A 21,597-nucleotide genomic window follows, 5' to 3' on the forward strand; every position below is an offset into this window, starting at 1 on the left:
TTTCCCTTTCCTATAACTTCTTACTTCTTGTTGTAATATTTTCTTTTCCACTTAGAGAAGACCCTTTAACATTTCTTTTAGGGTAGGTTTGGTAGAGTTGAACATTATTAGCTTTTGCTTGTCTGAGAAGTTCTTCATCTCTCCTTCAATTCTGAATGATAATCTTGCTGGATAGAGTGTCCTAGGTTGCAGGTGTTTCCCTTTCAGCACTTTGACTACACCACTCCCTTCAGGCCTGCAACATTTCTGTAGAAAAATCAGCTAATAGCCTTATGAGTGTTCCCTTGTTCTCTTTGTTTTTCTCTTGCTGCTTTTAGAATTCTCTCTTTAGCTTTAAGTTTTGCCATTTTAACTATGATACGTCTTGGTGTGCGTCTGTTTAGGTTTATCTTGTTTTGGACCCTTTGTGCTCCCTGTACCTGGATATATGTTTCCTTCTTCAGGTTTGGAGCATTTCAGCCATAATTTCCTCAAATGCATTTTTGATCCCTTCCTGTCTTCTCCTTCTGGGACCCCTATAATGCAAATGTTGGTATGCTTGTTGTTGTCTCGGAGGTGCTTTAAACTGTTCTCATTTTAAAAAAATTGTTTTTCATTTTGCTGTTCCGATTGGGTGATTTCCATTATTTTATCTTCCAGATCATGTATGCGTTCTTCTGTAACACCTAGTCTGCTGCTAATGAGAAGGTCCTTTGCCAAGTTGTGCTTCACTGATAGAATATGTAAAGCCTTTAATAATTATCATGTAGATACATGTTTCTCACTATGATATCTGTAATATGTTAAGTGAGGAAAAGCAGGTTTCAAAGTAAAATTCATAGTATGATCATACCTTTGTTAGAATTTAACATTACACACATTCATACACATGTGTATAGAAATAAGTCTCAGATAATAAACATCAAAATATTAAGCATGGTTATCTGTGGGTGGTAAAATTACAAGTGATATTTTTATTGTTCATCTGGGTTTCCTAAGCAAAATAATACAAGTTAAAGACAGTTTCTGGGGACTTCCCTGGTGGTGCAGTGGTTAAGAATCCACCTGCCGATGCAGGGGACATGGGTTCAAGCCCTGGTCTGGGAGTATCCCACATGCCGCGGAGCAACTAAGCCTGTGCGCCACAACTACTGAGCCTGCACTCTAGAGCCCATGAGCCACAACTACTGAGCCCACGTGTCACAACTACTGAAGCCCGCGTGCCTAGAGCCCATGGTCTGCAACAAGACAAGCCACCTCAATGAGAAGCCCACACACTGCAACAAAGAGTAGCCCCAGCTCACCGCAACTAGAGAAAGCCCACACACAGCAATGAAGACCCAGTGCAGCCAAAAATTAATTAATTAAAAATAAATAAATAAATACAGTTTCTGTAGACTTTTTATACCCCTCCTGTGTTCTGGCTATATTCCTTGTCATCAGCTTATTGAGTAAAATAATCTTTAGAAAAATGAAGGGTTACTGCCGTGTAACAATTAGCGTCTCTTTTGAGGGGCACTTTGGGTTAAACAGGTTTCTGTGGGCTGGCATGTTCACTGTGTATAATGCTGACAGTAGGAGAAAATGAATCTGGGCTTCCAAATAACATTCTTAGGAATAAAAAATGTTGCAGGATAAGAACTTCTCATTCTTTTCTAGTCACTCTGTCCCTTTGGCAACCACTTGCTCTTTGGGCCATTGTGAGCCTCTGAATAAACAAGAGACAATCTGTGTTCATACTTTGAGTGGCAAGTTTAATATAGACAATCCGAAAATTTGAGAAAAGATTCCATCCACTCTCTCTGAGCTTTTTTTCCCCTCAAGTTGGCTAAAGCTCTTCCCACTGTGGTTGGGCTCAAACTTGTGTACATGGAGCTCTCTTGGTGCGGTTCAGTACCAGCATCCTGTGGAGCTCAGTCCATCGTAAGCCATGAGATCTCCTTTTAGAATCTCATCTTCTGTTTCTTGGGTTATGTAGACAACTGCACTCATGTGAGAGCAATACACAAATTTGTTACCAGGAGTGGAAGCTGCTTGAATTCTGTAACAGGAAGGAAGAAAATCAGAAACTGTGCCACATTTAGATTAAGCGTTGGGGAAAGAATGTGGGGAATTACATTGGCAATATGCTATTTCATGCTGAAATAGTAAAACTGAATGTCCATAAGGACAGTGTAGTCAAAGCCCAATGAATAACTAAACATGTTTCCTGTCTCCCTAGTTTGGAAAACCATAGGTCCCTTTTAGCTATTGGTGTTGAAATTTTTAAAAATTATTACAGGTTGTCCTTACTTTGCACAGCTGTGGAGGAATAGTAAATGGCTGTGCCAGCTGACACCAAGCATGGAGATCTTAATCATAATTGGGAAAATTTATGATTGTTCTGTGCTATTAGGAACTGTCATCAAAACACTTTAAACTCTCTTACCATTGGTTTTAAGTATATAGGGAGATGTTTTTAAATACTAAAACTAATATTTATTTAACATACTGCTATTTAAAATATCAGAGGGAACTTCCCTGGTGGTCCAGTGGTTAAGACCCTGCCTTCCAATGCACGGGGTATGGGTTCGATCCCTGGTCGGGGAATTAAGATCCCACATGCCTCGTGGCCAAAAAAACAAAAACATAAAACAGAAGCAATATTGCAACAAATTCAATAAAGGGTTTAAAAATGGTCCACATCAAAAAAAAAATTAGAAACATTAATAATGAAAGTTTCATTTATTTGTAAAAAACTTACCAAGGGTAGCTTGAACAGTGATGCCCTTATTGTTGTTGTATAACTAACCGCCTTGGCCAATTATCACATTCCTTCGTAAATCTGGATCAGCTTCCCATGTTGTATCCTTTTCCCTTTCAATGTTGTGAAATATCTCCAAGAATTTCTTTAATGAGACATTTTTGCCAGCATCACTTCCTCTAAGACATCGTCCTCCTTTTCCTCACCACCGTCTTCTTCCTGTCTGTCCACACCTGTCTGTCCACAGCCTCACCTCCACTAGGCTCTCCAGCTGTAGGTCTAGAGCCTCCCCAATGGTGGCTGTGCCAGTGTCCCCACAGTCAGCTGGGACTCCGTGCAAGTTCCAGTGAAATATCTCTCCCAGTGTAATCACCCCTCATTTCTTTGCTGCACTTGCATTTTTTTCCTTCACTTCTTTATTGGAGTATAATTGCTTTACAATGGTGTGTTAGTTTCTGCTGTATAACAAAGTGAATCAGCTATAGGTATACATATATCCCCATACCTCCTCCCTCTTGCATCTCCCTCCCGCCCTCCCTATCCCACCCCTCTAGGGGGTCACAAAGCATCGAGTTGATCTCCCTGTGCTATGCAGCTGCTTCCCACTAGCCATCCATTTTACATTTGGCACTGTATACATGTCAGTTCTACTCTCTTACTTCATCCCAGCTTCCCCTTCTCCCCTGTGTCCTCAAGTCAGCACTTTCATCTTTGTTGGCCACTTCCCTCTTTGATTATCCATTTTTGGAACGAGTCACTTGGAAGGAACCAGATGTCTTCAGGAACCACCTGGAGGCACCACCGGGAGAATAAAAGGGGTGCCATGATGTTACTACCCTGATGCATAAACAGCATGAAATATCATTTCATCTATAGGCTCAGTAATCTCCTTAACGGCAGTAACGCTAATAATCTTCATAATTTGAGAACCATTTATATCCAAACGAGAAGTCTCAGTAGTGGAACCTGCTACTAATAACCTAGAATGAGAGACAAGGAGGCAACACAAGCATGTGCTTTCCTACCTGTGAACCAAACGGGATCTGCAGTGACAGACTTTGAAAGAAGCCAGGTGTTTGGTCATGATCCTGAAGCGCGTCTCTTATTTACCTGGTGATTTGTGGACAGCGGCTCTCAGCGAGGTGTGTACTTTATGCAACTGCTCACAGTGATGACAACATGGTAACTGAAATTTGAACTGTGTGGTTGGGGTCTGCTGCTTTTTAAACTAAGCTCTGGTGACTAGAGTTCTTGAAAAGTGAGGACAGCCAGTACTGGATCAGAATTACATCCTCAAAACTTAGTTGAGGGGAGACACAGCTCTGTGGGGAAAACTGGAGGCGCTTCTGAACTTCCAGGGGCACAACTCTTCCGAACTGTTGTGTTTGAAGCTGTGGCTTGAACAACAAATCACTTAGATGGCAGCACAACCCGAAAGACTCAGTTGCATGAATAGAGCTGACACATACGTGGAGTACAGCTGATGTGGACCAAAACTGACATTCAGAGTGAGCCTGTTGGCAGAATTGTAGGGATAGAAAAGAGCTGTTCATCTCGGTGTAATCAGGAGGAAATGAGGAAAGTTGGAAAAAACGTGGAGTGGTTCTAAACATCATAAGTAAAGTTGAGATACTCTGATTTCAACAAGGCAAGAATTTCCCACGGGGGCCCCTGGTTATTGAAGGAAGCTAATTACATTAATATTTTCTTCTTGTCTTTCCTCTGTGGTACAGTGAATTGTTTTTCCAGGGTCTTAATATCACACCAAAACAGAACATATTTTAAAAAAATTAAATGGCTAAAATAGTGTCTGGATAACTAAAGTAAAATTTGAAAGAAGAAAAGTTTCTAATAAATAAGACAAACATTGTGCAGTGAACAAGAAGATTTTTTTAAAGTATGTGGGTTGTGCTGAGTAAATCAATTAGCAAAAATATTTAAAATTATTTTACAGTAGGAAAGAATTTGTCAAAATAGATTTCAGGAAAATAATCAGAATGCTCAAGAACATTAAAATAGGGTCCAGAGATCAATCTTTGTTTTGATGCATTTTGTGAATCAATTTTGGAGCTCGTAAAAGGCAAGAATTCCATGCAGCCTAGAACTGTTATTTGCAGCTTCCTGAAAGATAGGTAAACACGTGAATTTAACATTAGGTCAGATGATTGTAGAAAAATCTGTACATATAGGAGCAATAATTATGAGAAGAGGTAAGAATAAATTCAATTTCGTCTTCAGCTTTGATTCTTTCCCAATGGTATTACATTAGTAAATACACAGAATGTGGCTCTGCGTCTGAGGTTTGCTGGAATAATTGATAGAGTGTCTTGTGAATTGGATTTATTTCCCAAACTGGGTTTAGTAGGCTTGGAGAAGGGCAGCTGGGAATATTGCAATCTGGCTGACAATCCAAACCCTGATGATGGATGTGAGTGGGTCCAGCTGGAGGTAGGAAGGAACTGGTGGGGTGCCTCCCTAGTCACTATTAGATATGATCATAATTAGCACTTTTATGAGGGAATCTGAATAAGGAGTAAATACCAAGTTAATGGAACGGCTGAAAAATGAACTAGGAGCCTTAGTTTATAGCAGTGGGGAATGTCATAAAATACAGGTAGGGGAAACTGAAGAACTGCAGTGAGAAAAAGGGAAGAAAAGAAAAACAAAATCGAAAGCTAGTGAATCATTTCCACAAGGATTTTCATCTGAAACTTAATTATAAAGTGCTCTGAAATGGCATAATAATAACTAAAGTTGCCTGCATAGACAATAGACTTGGGCATTATATGTTGTGATCAGGGTTTTGTCATCTGCAATGAATTATTCTGTCCGCCTACACCTGTATCTCATCTGTAGCAAGAAAAGGTCAGGATGAAATGCCTGGATTGGAGTTGCTGTCGCCAGAACATCATACATACTGTCACACACACATACAAATTGTCTTTGGCAACAAAGCCCATAAATATTTCCATTGATTATGAAATAACCCTGGACTGCCTTTTATAATCACAGATGTAGGACAGAACCGTCACTTCATCCTAAGGCAAATGGCGGGTCTGAGGCAATGAGCACCCCGTCAGGTTGAACCCTGAAGCGGGTGTCCTTTACAGGAGGAGCTACAGCTGGCAAGCTCCCGAGGAATTGCTCCTTGTGTCTTGCTTCTTCCTCCTGTGTCCCTCTGCCTTTTTTCCCCCCCTCATACATCTAGATATCCAAAGAATGCATATGATGCTGGCCGTTTGTAATCTCTAAATTCCTTTTCATTACATTTTTCAGTTCTCTGATTAAGGGAGAACCTTCAGTGATAAATGGATTTCAGTGTCTACTTTAAGACTATAGGTCTATCTTTCAAAAAGAGCGTTTTTCTGAAGCTTTTGGTTGGCCCAGCAAGAACCAGCTGGTAGGAGCTGTTATTTAATATCATATACAAATTCCAAAAATTTTTCTAGCATTTAACATCTATACAGTTACTCCTGTGTTCATTTGGAAAGTTGAATGGGTGGATAACATTCTTAATTATGCAGCAAATCTAATGTAGCCCATGAAAACCAAACTGGAACCCATAAATTCACTTGTGAAGGCTTCCTAGGTTACTGCCCTCCAAGGAGAAAAGAGCAGCAAACTGAATTCAGGCTGAATATTTTTCTGGTCTCTATGGAAAAAATTTTCTTCAACTTTTATTTTTTTACCTTTCTGCTCTTAAGTCAATTAAAATCACAGTTATAAGAGCAATTCCATCAACTTTGCCCTAACAGCCAAGGCCTTCAAATCCACTCAAATCCATTCTGTTCTAATGTAAGACTTGTTCTATCTTTTAACCTCAGACTATAAGTCCCCTTGGCAGCCTGACAGATTCTTTTGTTGTCTCATTGTTGCCTCTAAACACACCGTGCCCTTCTTTTTTCTTGAATAAACATAGCATTTTATGAGCAAAATCGTATGAAAGCTCTCTCTCAAATCTTTACCTTTACACCTCTATTGGAATTAAAAAACAAAAATGAAAGCAAAAAAAATAAAACTAAATCCCAAGGTACCCAATACCAATAATCAACAACAGCAAAAACAATGACAAAACATCAGGAATTTTAAACTAAGGGCACATTCAAATCAAGGGAGAAAATTTAACACAAATCACAAAAACAAAACTAAAATCCTTTACTGCTTATTTATTATGAATGCCTTTTTATATAATTTCAACTAGCAGTTATTCTCCTATTTAAGCCATATAGATATTATGCAAAGAAACAGATTATCTCATTTATTCTTATAACCTCATGAGAATACAGTATCATTGTTCCTACTTTGCAGACAAGGAATGGGAGACACAGAGAAGTTCAGAACTTGCCCAGAGACACACAGTCTGAAAAAAAGGTGTTGAAGGACCCACACTCAATCAGCTGTTCCCAGTTAGCTAGCTCCATTTATTTCTCATTTTTGGTAACTCCATGTTTAAAAACCTAAAAAAGAAACATATCTCATTCATATTAAGAAAGAAGTTCAGTGATGCAAAAGGCCCAGTGACAATTCAGAGTGGGACTCTTCACTGCTGGGTGAAGCAAAGTGTTCATTTTGTTTTCAACCTTCTAGTTCCAATTTAATCTCCTACAGCACCAGAAGTGTTTATACTGACCTGCCCAGGCCCTGCAGAGCAGGCAAATGATAGGGAAGCTTAGTGGAGATATTTATGCTAAAATATGATTGACGGGAAGGTTTCCTGCATTCTTTCTGATGGAGGGAAGAGGCAAGCTGATTATGGACCTTAATGACACCTGTAAAGTCTCTTTTACCAAATAAAGTAACATAGTCCTGGGAATGAGATTCTGCTACATTAACGGTCCTGCCCATTCTCAAGGGGAGGGGATGATACAGAGTGTTTGCACACAGAGGCAGGGATCTTGGGGACCAGCTTAGAATTCTGCCTACCACAGAGTAAGAGAAGCTTCTGTGAAATTTGTGTTGCCTCACATACAATAGAGGGAAAGAAAACCCCTGAGTATTACATCTGTGCACTGATAAAGTCGAATTTTCCCCAAACACTGGGACCCTGGAAAACAGCTATGGTTAAGAAGTCCACCCACCCTTTTGTGTTTGGAAAAGCTGCTAAATGGAAAGAGCCACTCTTCCCTGTATGACTGAGCTATAGCTCAGGGCTACCCCCATTGTTTACCTCTGATGAGGCCAGACAGGGACCCTCCAAATTCCCACTCTGCCTTGTAAATGATTAGCGAAACTGCTTTGTCTCTTCTAATCAATTGCAGCAAAATACGCATGAATCTGATATGATTGAACTTTAGTTAAGCTTCTCTCCTTCCCCCGGACCCCTGAACTTTGGTCCACCCTCAGCCTGCGTCAACCCCTCCTAAGAGTAGGCTGGCCCTGAGGAGTGCATTCTCTGACCTACTGTCTTGTCACTGCCATGTCCACCCCACATTCACATCCGTCCACTGCCCTACAGCAGGCGCCCTCTGGTTTCCAGATCTGACAGTCAGAGCATCCTTCCCGTGGCAGTAATTCTTAGTCTCCCCTCTTGCAATAATCCTTCCGAATAAAGTCTCTCTTTAACCTAAGTCCCCGTTTGTGGTTTTTTTAAACATACAGCTGTGCCTTTCAAAGCAATATTCTATTCAACTAATGTAATTTTTTAAACCATTGCTCTGAAAGCAGGGCAATTAATCCTCCATCTTAGCTGCTGTGTGCTGAGACAATGGCCCAAGTGAGTCCTGCAGAAATCTCCATGGAGTCATAGTTCCTTTCCTTGGAGCAGTTAATTAAAAATCACCCCTCTCAGACTCAGACTCCAGTTTAATCCAGCTAGCTGAAATTAACACAACTAACATTAAAGTAAGTAAGAATTTCAAGGAAGAAAACTTCAAGGAAAGGTCACAACAGTTTTAAATGCATGAGGTTGCCATAGATTTTGGCAGTGTGGGAAAACTATTTTTATTTAGAGGCTAAGTCAGGATAAAAGTAAATCCTAATCCCTTGACTTGGTTGTGTCCTGGGATCCATATGGAATAAAGTATAACTCTCCCAGCCCATGATCTTCAAACAAGGCCTTATAGTCCAGTCTAGAAACTATTAGTCACACTACATCTTCATTTGGAAGTTTTAGATTTCTGATGAGGACAATTTGCAGTTATAACTGATTTTTAATATTTTTTCATAAACCATAGTAATTGGCCATTATTACTTTACTTAATGATCAACTTTACTATGAGATACAAATAGAAGATGCCACAGTTAAAACTACAAGAACCAACTTATTCTTTGATGTCAAGTAGGTCCAGGTTTTCAAAACTTGAATTAAGAAAACTCTTTGGATGACTGAGGAAATTTAGACCTTATCTTTCAAAGTGTAAACATTTGGTTCAAATTTTAAAAGCTCCATTTCTACTGAGGACAGTCCCCTTACCAGATGTAGAGATTTAAAAAGCAAAATGGGACTCAGAGCTTAGAATTTATGGAGTCAAGCAAGTTTTAAAATATCTACTGGGCTGAATTCTCAGTAATAAACACTAGACTTTTATATTTGAATAATGTCATTTATCATACAACATCTACCATACTACGTAGTTTAGAGGTGGAAAAGAAAGAAAAACAAATCAACTTAATGTATGTGTGATTTAAGACCTGATATATTTCTCTAGCCACTAGCAAAACAGAAAATCTGCTTTATTTAACGTCTCCTTTTACATGTTAGTGTAAGCATAGTGGTAATTTGATAAAGGATATAGAAAGCCTGACTTAATGGCAATTAAGTGGGTCCATGTCAAGTCCTGTTATTATAATCTTCATTTATTTCTTCTTTCCTAGCCTATGTTTGAGAACACTGAATAACACTTAATCATATAAGCTGATATGATGGATTAATATGAAGTTCTTCGGAATTGGGGTACTTATATATTTGAACATTTCCACCATTCTCTGGATCTCATTAACTTTGCAATATCACATGAACACCTTATAGATTAAAACATGGAAAAGTAGCATACTAGGATATTTGGCACACTAGGACAAAAAAGGGATAGAATTTGCTCTTCAAATGTAATTAGTTCAGGTACAATTTCAGAAGAAACAATAAAAGGGATCAACCTTGTCTAGATATTTCAAATATTTGAATACTATCTCTTAGTCTTAAGCCTACGGATAAATTACCGTTACCCAGCACGGTGCTATGATAATGTCAACATCATCACCAATTAGAGTCAGGACACAGCCAGCCCCACCACCAATTCATAGGACTTGATTTTAGCGGGACCCACACTTGTGTTCAGTAACCCTTTCTTCACCTTTAAATGATCACTGGATGCACTGCTCGTGGTACCGTGAGCATGGTGCATTTCTATTGTCCTCCAATTCCAATTCCATTCTTAACCTCTTTACTCTTTGTAGATGATTGCATATCAAGACAGGTCCACTACATAAGTTATTTACAAATTTTCTTTTCCATATCAAACTTTCTGCTTTTATTCTTCATATTCTTCGCTTCCACCTCAGAACAAGAAGTGAATTCTTTATTCCATTCCCTCTCACTCCTTCAGGCACCTTGTGCATTTATTAAATCCTATTTCATTGGCTCCTATCCATCTGCTTACGGATATTTTCAAGCCATTAGTTTTCCCACTTTTTCCTTCAAGGTCAATATTTTCCTTCAAGGCCCTTTTTTTGTTTGTTTTGTTTTGTTTTGTTTTGTTTTTGCGGTACGTGGGTCTCTCACTGTTGTGGCCTCTCCCGTTGCGGAGCACAAGCTCTGGATGCACAGCCTCAGCGGCCACGGCTCACAGGCCCAGCCGCTCTGCAGCATGTGGGATCTTCCCGGACCAGGGCATGAACCCATGTCCGCTGCATTGGCAGGCGGACTCTAAACCACTGCGCCACCAGGGAAGACCTCAAGGCCCTTTTTCTCTAAGTCTGTATATGTCCATTTCCTCACTGGTTATGCAAAACTCTGTCCTTGGCAGTCTGGCTATTCCCCAACCATTAGTGACATCTCTACTGATTGCCTAGTTATCAAAGCTTTGAGAAAGAAATAAAAGGGTAGCCCCTGAGATCCAAAAACACTCACGGTGGGGCCTTTCTTATAAAGCTGGTCTGAGTCTCATAGCAAGGCCATATTGCTCTCTTGTTGGACATAATGTCAGAGAATATCAACATCAGAAAAAGTCACTCTAAGACCATCATAAGTGGGACAGAAACAAGTCCACCATACAACATACAAAATAACAAACATCCTGTGACCGTGACTTCCTTTACCAAATACAGCTTTAGTTTATCTATATAAAGTTATCTATGTATAGAGTTTTATTCTCGTTTGCCAGCCTTGTATATAAGATTTATTGAGATACTCAATCACAGTGTGTATGTGTGTGTGTGAATTACCCGGATCCAGTCACAGGGACCCATTTCCCTGAAAAAGATGTCATGTTTACTCTCCATATCGAGAAAGCCCGCTAGTGAGAAAGAAGCATGAAGCCAATAAGCAGAAAAGTGGGGTTAGAAAAGGAGTTGGTGTCCTGAGGTCTCTCTGCCGGTGCAGGAGTTTGTTCAGCTGTTCCTTAGATTCTGAGAATTCATTAGTTTATCTTATTTGCTAAGCTCCAACTGAGTTTCTGTCACATGGAAGTGAAATATTCCAAACTAATATACTTAACTTTCTTCTGCCAGTCTGCATCTCTGTCTTTGGGACCAGACCTTTAGAAAGAAGATGACCCATGTTTCTGACTGGAGAACTGTAGAGGAGGATGTACTTCAAAGACAGACCCCTCTGACTTCGACCAAGATGTGTAGTTTGGGTTTGCTGTGCATAGATAAGACCTATACTAGATCTTTCTGTGATCCTCCAGACATTTTTTAATTCTGGAAAAATATTCTAAATGAAAAATGACTTTTGTTGATATGCACCACCCTTAGAGGATTTGCATGGGATGAACATGGTGGGAAAGTAAATGGTATATAAACTTTTGAAAAGAAGAAGAAGATACCAACATCTAGCTAAATAAATTATGTTCTGATTGGAATTTCCTTTTTTTTTTTCTAAAGAAACACACATACATTTAGGTCACAGCTCTGCAATTTGCAGAGGTAATAAACTCTAGTCTTAGTAAATAAAAATGAATGAGCATCACTAACAGGTCTTATTTTATGAGCAGATTTCTCCCCCATCTGGAAAAAGATCCTTGGTGTTAGCTCTAACAAGTGACTCAACGAAGGGGAAGGGACAAGCCACGGTCTTCATATTTAGTTCTAGGCAACCTCTATTTGCGAAGTCTCAGGGTTTCTAGACAAAGACTTATCAGAGAGAAAGGAAAAGGGGACCAGAAGAAAAGATGCTTGATTTCTTGACGTTAAAATGGCAATGGATGTTTAATGTGGCCAGTGGAGTGTTACAATGAAAGAGTAATAACTATGCAAAAGAAACGTGGTTTCTTTTGATATTATATTCACATGTAACATGGTCCACTGGAAAGTCGTGAAGGACAGCATTGATTTCTTGAATCATCTATTCCGGAAGTTTTTGTTGAGCACCTGCCCTACGCCACGGGTTATTCTAGGTACTAGCCATACAGTGCTAAGCAAAACAAACAAAGTCCCTGCCCTCAAGGAGCTTACATTCTCTAGTGGACAGCAAGATATTGAGAATCCACGGTATGGCTGGTCTTCATCTTTGTAGACGGTGCTTGTGAAGACGACGACCATCTTTTTACATGCATGAGAAAGTTGCATCGTCCAAATGGAATTGCAAAAGCAGGCGTCACTCAGCAAATTTTACAGTGGAAGCAAGACCCTTTGGGTATGCATTTGCCCCTGAATACCTGTTTTGCCAACATACTGAGGCCTGGTCACAGGGGGTGAGGTCAACAGCCTTCTTCCTTCTATTTATATGGGAACTATATATAATTCATTTTCCAAACTAGGAGACCTTGGAAAGTAAAAGGAGGCACTAATAATAATTATGCCAGGGCAACAGGCATCAAGTTAAGCCCTGTGCCCATCAGAGCAGCATTCTCCAAATCCCTTATTCCTGCTGGGGAGGTCTGAGGCTTTAAACAGCCATCCGGTGCCACCTAGCAAGACCCTCGAGCTTCAGAAAAAGCTGGTTGACTCCGGGGATACATATGAGACTCCAGTTTTGACTTCTGTAGTTTGTAGAGCTAGACAAAACTGTCAGCAGGGAATCCTTGATATTTTGAAAGCCTCATCCCCAGTTCTACAAGGAAGGAGATGTGCTCTCCAAAAAAAGACCAATCTTTTTTGCTTTATCAGTTTCAAAAAAGGCTAAAGTACAGGTTTGAATTTTGAGACCTTGGGGGCCTGTAAGTTAAGAGTGAACTGTGTAAGAGCTCCCTACAGCGCCCCTACTGGGTAATTGGGCCCATTGCACAATTCTCTAGGCTGCCACCCCGGGGAGAGGGGCAAGACGATGTGACTTATAAAGGCCATTCAGTTTCTAATTTTTATGATATAATTTGTAATGCTTCATAAAAGTGACACTTTTACTAGTCCAGGTCATAAAACATGTAATCGTTTTGCTTGACAAATGTTGGTGCAGGAGATTAACAGCTCTGGATTTGTTGTTACTATTTATTATTATTTAACCTTGATTGAACTCCACTAGTATTGCTATTTCATAAGACACAGTCTTCGTGCTTTAAGAAACGTCTATTATGTTATTTAAAACTCATACACACGTATGTGAAAGTTTGGGGGTAGGGACAGGATGGGAGAGATTTAGGGAGAAGCTTGCCTTATCTTGGGGTAACCAGTAATTACCAACTTAATTTTATTTGATGAATTAACCCACATTCCCTTCCGGCCCCACTTGTTCAGGCCTCTTTTGGACCACTTTCCCCAAAGACATCTATCTCCCTTCCCACTAGCCTTCAGATCATTGCTAGGATTGCTGGAAGACCGTACCTGCCTTGTTCTCTGTTGAAGTCCCGACACCTTTCCCTGCTCATGACACAGTGGTTATTTGTTGAATACAGCAAGTAACATTTTTAGAAATTTATGTGGTTTGGTAATGTGCAGGATGTCAGCAACATTGAAACATAGAAGCTGCCAAAATATGACCTATACTCTGGGGAATTATTTGACCACACTGTCAGCATATATAATTTCAGTTAACATAGTTTCTTCTGTATTTTAGAGATGAAGCAAGCATCTCTGTGATTTAATTGATGTATATCTGGCAAACATTCCTAAAACGTAAAGCCTAATCTATCATTTTAGTTTATTTCTTCTGAACTGGAGGACTTTCTTCAAGGGTCCCCTATTAAAATGCAAATAAACTCTGGACTGTTAATAAGCCCCATGGCTGAGATGAGCTCCCCAGGGAACCTGAGAGAGGGCTGCAGGTGTGTCCCCTGCACTGTCTGCCTCCAGTTTGCCCCACAAAGGTCCATGGTAGCATTTCCACATAGGTTCCAAAATACCTGAAAACCTGCAGCTTTGTGGGGAAAGACTCCACATTAATCAATATGTAACTTAAGATTACACAACTTGCAAAATAGCAACCGTAGGCATTATTTTCTCTTTTATGAATCCACAGCTGTTTTGGGGGATAACAACCCTGGATCCAGGGGAGGAGGGTTTAGCTCTTATTTCAAATTAAGATAATCATCAGTTTTTCGAAAACTTAAGAGCAGCAGTGCCAGTGTTATTAGCTTTTCTTTCTGTTTAACTTCCTTGAAAACTTTATTTCAGTAGTGAAGATAGGTTTTGATGGATGGGGTGAAAACTTGTTTTTGCCTTTGAAAAATGTGTTTACTCCTCGGGCACTCAAATTTCTCATGGCAGTGTTGATAATTTGGAGAAAGTTGGGAGCATGCAAGTTATGTTTTGGTTTCAGAGGACAGAAGGCAGCACCTGTGAACATCAGATCTTCCCATCTGCTTGTGGAAGCACAGTCGCTACTTTAATCTATAATCAATTGTCTTCCTTAATCAGAAAAGTACAGTGAGTGGAAGAATCTCCTCCAGCCTACAGTGAATGTTCTTCAAGGTCAAACTATTTTAAATACGTACTGATGAGTCAATGGAAGTTTTAAAATGAAAATGTTATAACCAACAAAGTTATAAAGAGGTTGCAGAGCACCAAGTGGATGATGGCTTACAAAGAGTTTAGAAAAATGTTAATTACATGGAAAGTTTGATGACATGGAAAAGAAAGGGTAAGGAGGTATTAAAATTACCATACCTTTAATTATTCAAAATTACCTTTAATTATTCAAAATTAAAATTATGAATCAATGACTTCCCTGGTGGTGCAGTGGTTAAGAATCCACTTGCCAATGTAGGGGACATAGGTTTGAGCTCTGGTCTGGGAAGATCCCACATGCCATGGGGCATGCCCACATGCCCCAAGTCCGTGCGTCACAACTACTGAGCCTGCACGCTAGAGCCTGTGAGCCACAACTACTGAGCCTGCGTACCCAGAGCCCGTGCTCCACAACAAGAGAAGCCACCACAATGAGAAGCCCGTGCACCGCAATGAAGAGTAGCCCCCGCTCGCCGCAACTAGAGAAAGCCTGTGCGCAGCAACGAAGACCCAACGCAGCCAAAAAATAAATAAATAAATGAATGAATAATGAATCACCCTTTCTACATAAATCACTTTAGCTAATTAACATTATGAAATCTTGGGCTTGTTGTAGATTTGCTGCACTGATGTAAGACTCTTTTCACCTAAGGTGTTGTCACCGTTGCCATTTAGACATCCTGCCTGTGATCAGCTTGTCTCTACCACACTTCACAAGCCCACACGTTCATGTCTCATCCAAATGTAATGGATCCAAAACGTGCCGCCCAACTAAGAAGCAAAGAATGTCAACCCTGAGCTCGTCCGCTCTGAGGACATATTTCTTAGCCCCTCTGAAAAAAAGATAGGTTTATATTTGAAATGATGTGGTACCATTATGGACAGGTCATCTAATATAGTAAATCCTATTTCAGATCTGTTTATTAATATAAGATGAAGGATAAAGCAACACAGAAAACAATAATGTGAGGTGTAAAATAAAACACTTGTTTTGCTAAGGATCTTCCCTTAACATAAAACCTCACTATTCTCCTGGCTGTAATATAAAGGTTTTAGCTTTTATTTTATTTTACTTTTGAAATGTATGCATGCCTCACTGCTCTTCAATCTGTCTTCTTCTATTTATATTACCATATCATGGAATGAAAAGATGCCAAAGATATGCAGAGGCCAAGTCCACCCAATTTGATATTCTAAAATACAGAGAAAAAATAACTTCCGATGATATGCAGACAAGAGGAATTTTGGTTCTGGGGCAGAAAACAGTCTTCTCCTACTTTTCTACCACTTATTTCTCTGGGTTTGCTTAAAATATATAGTAAATATATATTTTTTACAATGGCATCACAAAGATTCGGAAAAAAATGGATAAGCTGAGCTGGAGAGATTTTATGCTTACCTCTCTCTTTTTCCACATTGTGAGCTTTTCCTTAGGGTTGCATTTATTTATTTAATTTTATCCCCAGCACTTAGCAAAGTGTTTAGCACATGAAAAGTTGGTGCTCAAAAATGTTTGAATGAACGAGTGAATACAAAATACATAAAGATGAGAATTAATAAGAAAAATTGAGACTAGGAAAAGTGACAGGCAAAGGGACCAGTCAGTTCACCATCCTTTACAGATATACCTTTTCACTGTAAACAGGAAGGTTTTGGTCCCCTGATCTTCCTTCTTCTACTATTTATCTTTATAGAAAAATAAAGCAGGCTTCCCTGGTGGCGCAGTGGTTGAGAGTCCGCCTACCGATGCAGGGGACACAGGTTCGTGCCCCGGTCCGGGAAGATCCCACATGCCTTGGAGCGGCTGGGCCCATGAGCCATGGCTGCTGAGCCTGCGTGTCCGGAGCCTGTGCTCCGCAACGGGAGAGGCCACAACAGTGAGAGACCCGCGTACAGCAAAAAAAAAAAAAAAAAAAAAAAAAAAAATGCCAATTGTCTGCTGCCTGAAGTTTCTGACTCCAGTTCCAAAAGAAAGCACATTCTCCTGTTTTTGTTTTTTCCCTATAAGGAGTGTTTTTTCTACACTTCATCACGATTACCTTGACCATGATCTGAATGCAGTAGATTCTCACGTTGGTGACTCAGGAGAGATCATGAACACACACACACACACACACATTGAATTACTGAATAAATCTAGTTTTGCTCAAGGGTTCTCAGTGATCCATTTCTTCCCGGTTTTTTCCACATACTTTGTACTGTTGTGTTAGCAATAGGTCACAGTTTTGGTTTTTCTGCATCACTGGAGAACTTAATTGATGAGAGCGGCACGTTGAGTTTAACCCTCTTTGCAGTTATTTCCCTAAGAAAAGCCACGGCATTTATCTAAATGCATTTTTGTTCATATTTCATGATTTTTTTAAAAAAACACTTTATTGTGGGATAATTGGCATACAACAAACTGCACATATTTCAGGTGTACAATTGGTTAAGTTTCGATATCTGTATTCACAGGTGAGACCGTCATTCTCAAGGGAATTAACACACCTGTCATCCCAAATTGCTTTTGGCCCGTTTTCTTCAGTGTACTGGACCCTTTCTGAAAGAAGTGAGGTAAAGGGGTGAATTCATTTTGTTTTAGTTATTCTCGCTGCCTATTCCATTCCTGGGGTATAATTAAAACTTGTAAGAGAAACGTTATTTTTACAGTTTAAGATAATTTTATTACTTCTTCTCTGTGACACTGCTGAGGATTGCTTTTGTTTCTTCATATGGCAGAGAAGAGCTGGTTGTCCCCCACTCTCCACACTTCCCCTTTTCCTTAATAAGAGCCACCCTGCATTGTAGCTGGACAGACACACATCCTCTTAATTGACAGCCAGGTTTCCCAGTTTCCCTTGTGGTTGGGTGTGCGCAGGTTCTGTCCAATGGAGTGTAGACAGAACTAGCTCCTAGGAGTGCCTTGAGGGAAGGCGTGTAAGGCACTCTCCTTTAGCATCTTAGACCAGGAGACAGAAGCTGCAAGTTGGAGATGGGAAGACAAAAAACAGAAGACACTATCTCAGCCTGAGACTTTCCTAGCAAACTGTTATGTGGGAGGAAAATAACTTTCTGTCTTCTTTAAGATACTGTTACTTGGGGATTTTGTTGTTGTTACTGTATCCAAACCTATATTCTAATTAGTACCCTTCTATTTTATAAATAAGGAAAACTTGGACACAGAGTAGCTAAGTAAACAAATCTGCTTTGAGCCATCTTATTAAAATAATTATTTGTTTCTTCTAAAATAAACTCAAGGATAAAGTGTACTATTCGAAATCATTTCCAGTGAGGGGCATAAAATATCGGATATTTATTTAGGAAAATGTTCCAGCAAGATTGGCAACTTGAAATGCTTGCATAGCTGCTGCTGGGCAGACTTCAATGTAGTTCCATAAAGTCTGTTCCCAAGAATTGTCCTCTGGACAAATACTTGGTTAGACACACCAGCATCATTTATTATATACGAGCGTTAACATTCTTCCTATTTCTCTAGGCCATTGCTGTTTCACCTTCATTAGAGGGGCAGTTAGAAACCTTTCTAGATTGATAACAAGAGTTGATTTGATATCATCAAGGAAATGACTCTTGCATGATGCATCCTTAATGCTCTGCCAGGAAGGACTGAGTGTTAAATATGTCATCATTTTATACTTTTTATGTGCAGAAAGTCTCATTTGACATTATCTCAGTGCCATAGCTGCACTGAATTTCCTTTCTACCTTCACACCCTTCAACCCTTGGAACTCCTTTATTAGAATGGTAGATATTATGTAATGAAGGTAGTTCTGAAAGGCCGTAACATAACAGACGTTTACTGCTGCCGAATTGAAATATCAGGTTCAGAAGATGAACAGGTTGCCTAGCAACTGGTTCTGCAAGCTCCAGTGACTGCTGGTGCCCACTGAGATTGACAAGGGAGCCATCACAGGCTGCCTGTACCTTCCTATTTAGCAATTCTGACAGTGAGACCAAAGCTCCCAAAGGAGGAAAGGAGGTGATTAAATATTCACATTTAAAGAGGGAAATAAAGATATATCTTGTATATACAAAATATACTGGCTATAATATAGTTAGAAACTTTTCTTAGAAAAATTCCTATATTGATTGAGAGAGAGAGAGAGAGTGAGAGAGGAAATCAAGAGAATGCAGGAAATAAGAAAATTAGGATTTGAAAAAGAGCAAGTTGGAAAAGGGACCTGCTGCGGGCTTTGGTTTTCCGTCTTCTATTGAAGTGCAGTTTATTTTGGCTGAGAGCCTTACCTGATGCATGCATGACTGGGCACGCCCAAGAAAATTTATCTTAGACTATAGCAACCATGAAATGGCTTTTGAATATCGGAGCAGGGGTAGCTCCATGTTCACGGAACTGTTTTACATGCAATCATACTTACGATGTGTCTGCTCCAATTGTCCAGCTGTACCAGCGGTCTGACTTAGCAGTGCACATTTTCATCCACTGGGAATGAAATTTTATGTTTTGTTGTGGTCCAAATAATTAACTCCTATGAAGGATTCCTCTTCTACACTGTTTCACAGACAGCATTTATTTTCTGCAGTTTGTGAAATATGTAAACACGAAGCACCATTCAAAATGTATCTTTTTGAAATAGATCCGGGGTCTATTTATTGTGCATGACAGTCCTTTTGTAAAATGTTCAAGCAAGGGATTGAAACCTCTTTTGTTTTAAGGGAAAAGAAAGAATTCATTTTAAGATCCTCCGTATTTTGGAGGTAGATCATTGATTATAAGTTCTATCCCATTTCAAATAAAATTAAATTCACGTTTTGCTGTAAATTTCATCTAGGAATTAACATTTTTAACCTCATGGATATAAAGGACATGGCCCAGGTAGAATATTGTAAAAATACATATACCTTCCGACTTAGCCGGAATTTATCTTAGAATGTGCTCCTGGTGTATGAAAACATATAGGTTAAAGGACCCTCAATAAAGTATTGATAACAAGAGCAAAAATCTGATAACTTAATTGTCCATTAATAGGGTATTAGTGACATAAATTATTATTGTATAGCCATAAAATGGAGTCCTAAGAACCTATTATATTATATATATGTATATGTATGTATATTATATGTATATATTATATATGTGTGTATATATATGTGTGTGTATACATATACACATACATACATACTAGGGATGTACATTTTTTGCAGGAAATATATTCAAAATACATTGTTCAGACACAATTTGAAGAAGACAATATAAAGAAAACCACAGAATACATAAATGTTTATATGTGATACAAGCCTTTACAGCAGTTGTTTCTGGAGAAATGTTTAGGGTACACTGGCAGGTGAGTAAGGAGGGGTTTTTGCTGTTTACCATAAACACTTTTGCCTTTTAAAAAAGAATCACACACATGTATTACTTTTATAGTAAAAAATGCTAAAACACATATTACTTAGTACCGACACTATAAAATACATTGTTTCGTTTCTGCTTTGTGTAGACATATGCAAACCGAAAAAAACTTTTTTTCATATCATTTTAGCACAGCATCTTTAAAATCATCTTGTCTTCAATAATCCTGTTAGGGAAAAGATCATAGAGGGTATCTCGAGGTCTTCCTTGGGTCTGATGTGTGTTTCTAGGTTCTTAAGTAAATTAACTCATGAACTTTCTGAATTACAGGCAATTATCTTTTGAAGTCTTGAGAAGAGTTAGGGGATTAGGAAGGAACAAATGTAATACTGATCTCTTTCTTTCTTTGGAGCCCCAAAGCCAAATATAATTATCTTCTATTAAGTCTATTTCATCCCCCGGTAAAATAATGAAGCAAGTAGCAGTGAAGTGGCTCTGGAGCCTTGATCATCTCTTATGCAAAGAGCGATTATTCAAGGATCTGTAGAGTCAGTATTCTAACTGGGAGGAAACCGTGTGTCCATCTCGGATGGCGTCACCCTTCTGAACGGTCCTACAGAAACACAGCTCATGTGTTTATTAGAGAAAAGCCATGAATGACTTAGGTGCTGGGAATTTGACAGTTTATGAAAATGGTCTGATATTTTGATGGTTTCCTAACTCTGGTCTAAGATGAGATGGTTCAAATACAATCAGTTTGAGTTTTTTATTACAGCAAGAGCATCTGACTTCTGGTTACCAAAGGTTTTCTGAAAGGAAAGTTAAAATACAGAGGCCCCTCAAGTGGATGTCGTAGCCAATCCGTGGAAGGGCTCTAGCAGAGAAGCCTGAGCTATTTAAGAATTTGCACAAACTAACTCGCATTCCTTTGTAATATCCAGGTTACCCCGTGTAAAATCACACTGTCAATCAATGTAAAATGGACGAATGAATGAGTAATATAGTTTAAATATCCCTTACTATCCTCCAACTGAGGATTACTTCAAAGTGGGTTTTCTTGAGCATAAAAAGGTCTGTATTAAGCCAAAGGCCACTGTAGAATGCCCCCTCCCATACACCATCAGCACCTCCTGACTACCTTTATTCGTGGCATGTTTACTGTAGTAATTGATTTTCCTTCCACATAGATCCAGAAATGTTGCTTATAAATGTGAAATGTTATTCTGTCTCAGTCATTATTGCTGTGTAACAAAAAACTCAAAACTTAGTGGTCTGAAACCATCAACATTTGATGATGATCAGAGAGTCTGGGGGTCAGGAACTTGGACAGGGCACAGCAGGGATGGCTTATCTCTGCTCCGAGCCTGGAACTTCAGCTGGGGGGACTCAAGGGTTGGGGGCTGTGCATTGACTTGCCTGGAGGCTCTTTCACTCACACTTCTGGGCTGGGGGACAAAGACCCATACCAGCCACAGTATGTTGACAATACAGCCTCTCCACGTGGCATGGCTTCCTCACAGCATGGCGGCCA

Source organism: Phocoena sinus, chromosome 12 (genome assembly GCF_008692025.1).
Source record: "Phocoena sinus isolate mPhoSin1 chromosome 12, mPhoSin1.pri, whole genome shotgun sequence".
Lineage (NCBI taxonomy): Eukaryota > Metazoa > Chordata > Mammalia > Artiodactyla > Phocoenidae > Phocoena > Phocoena sinus.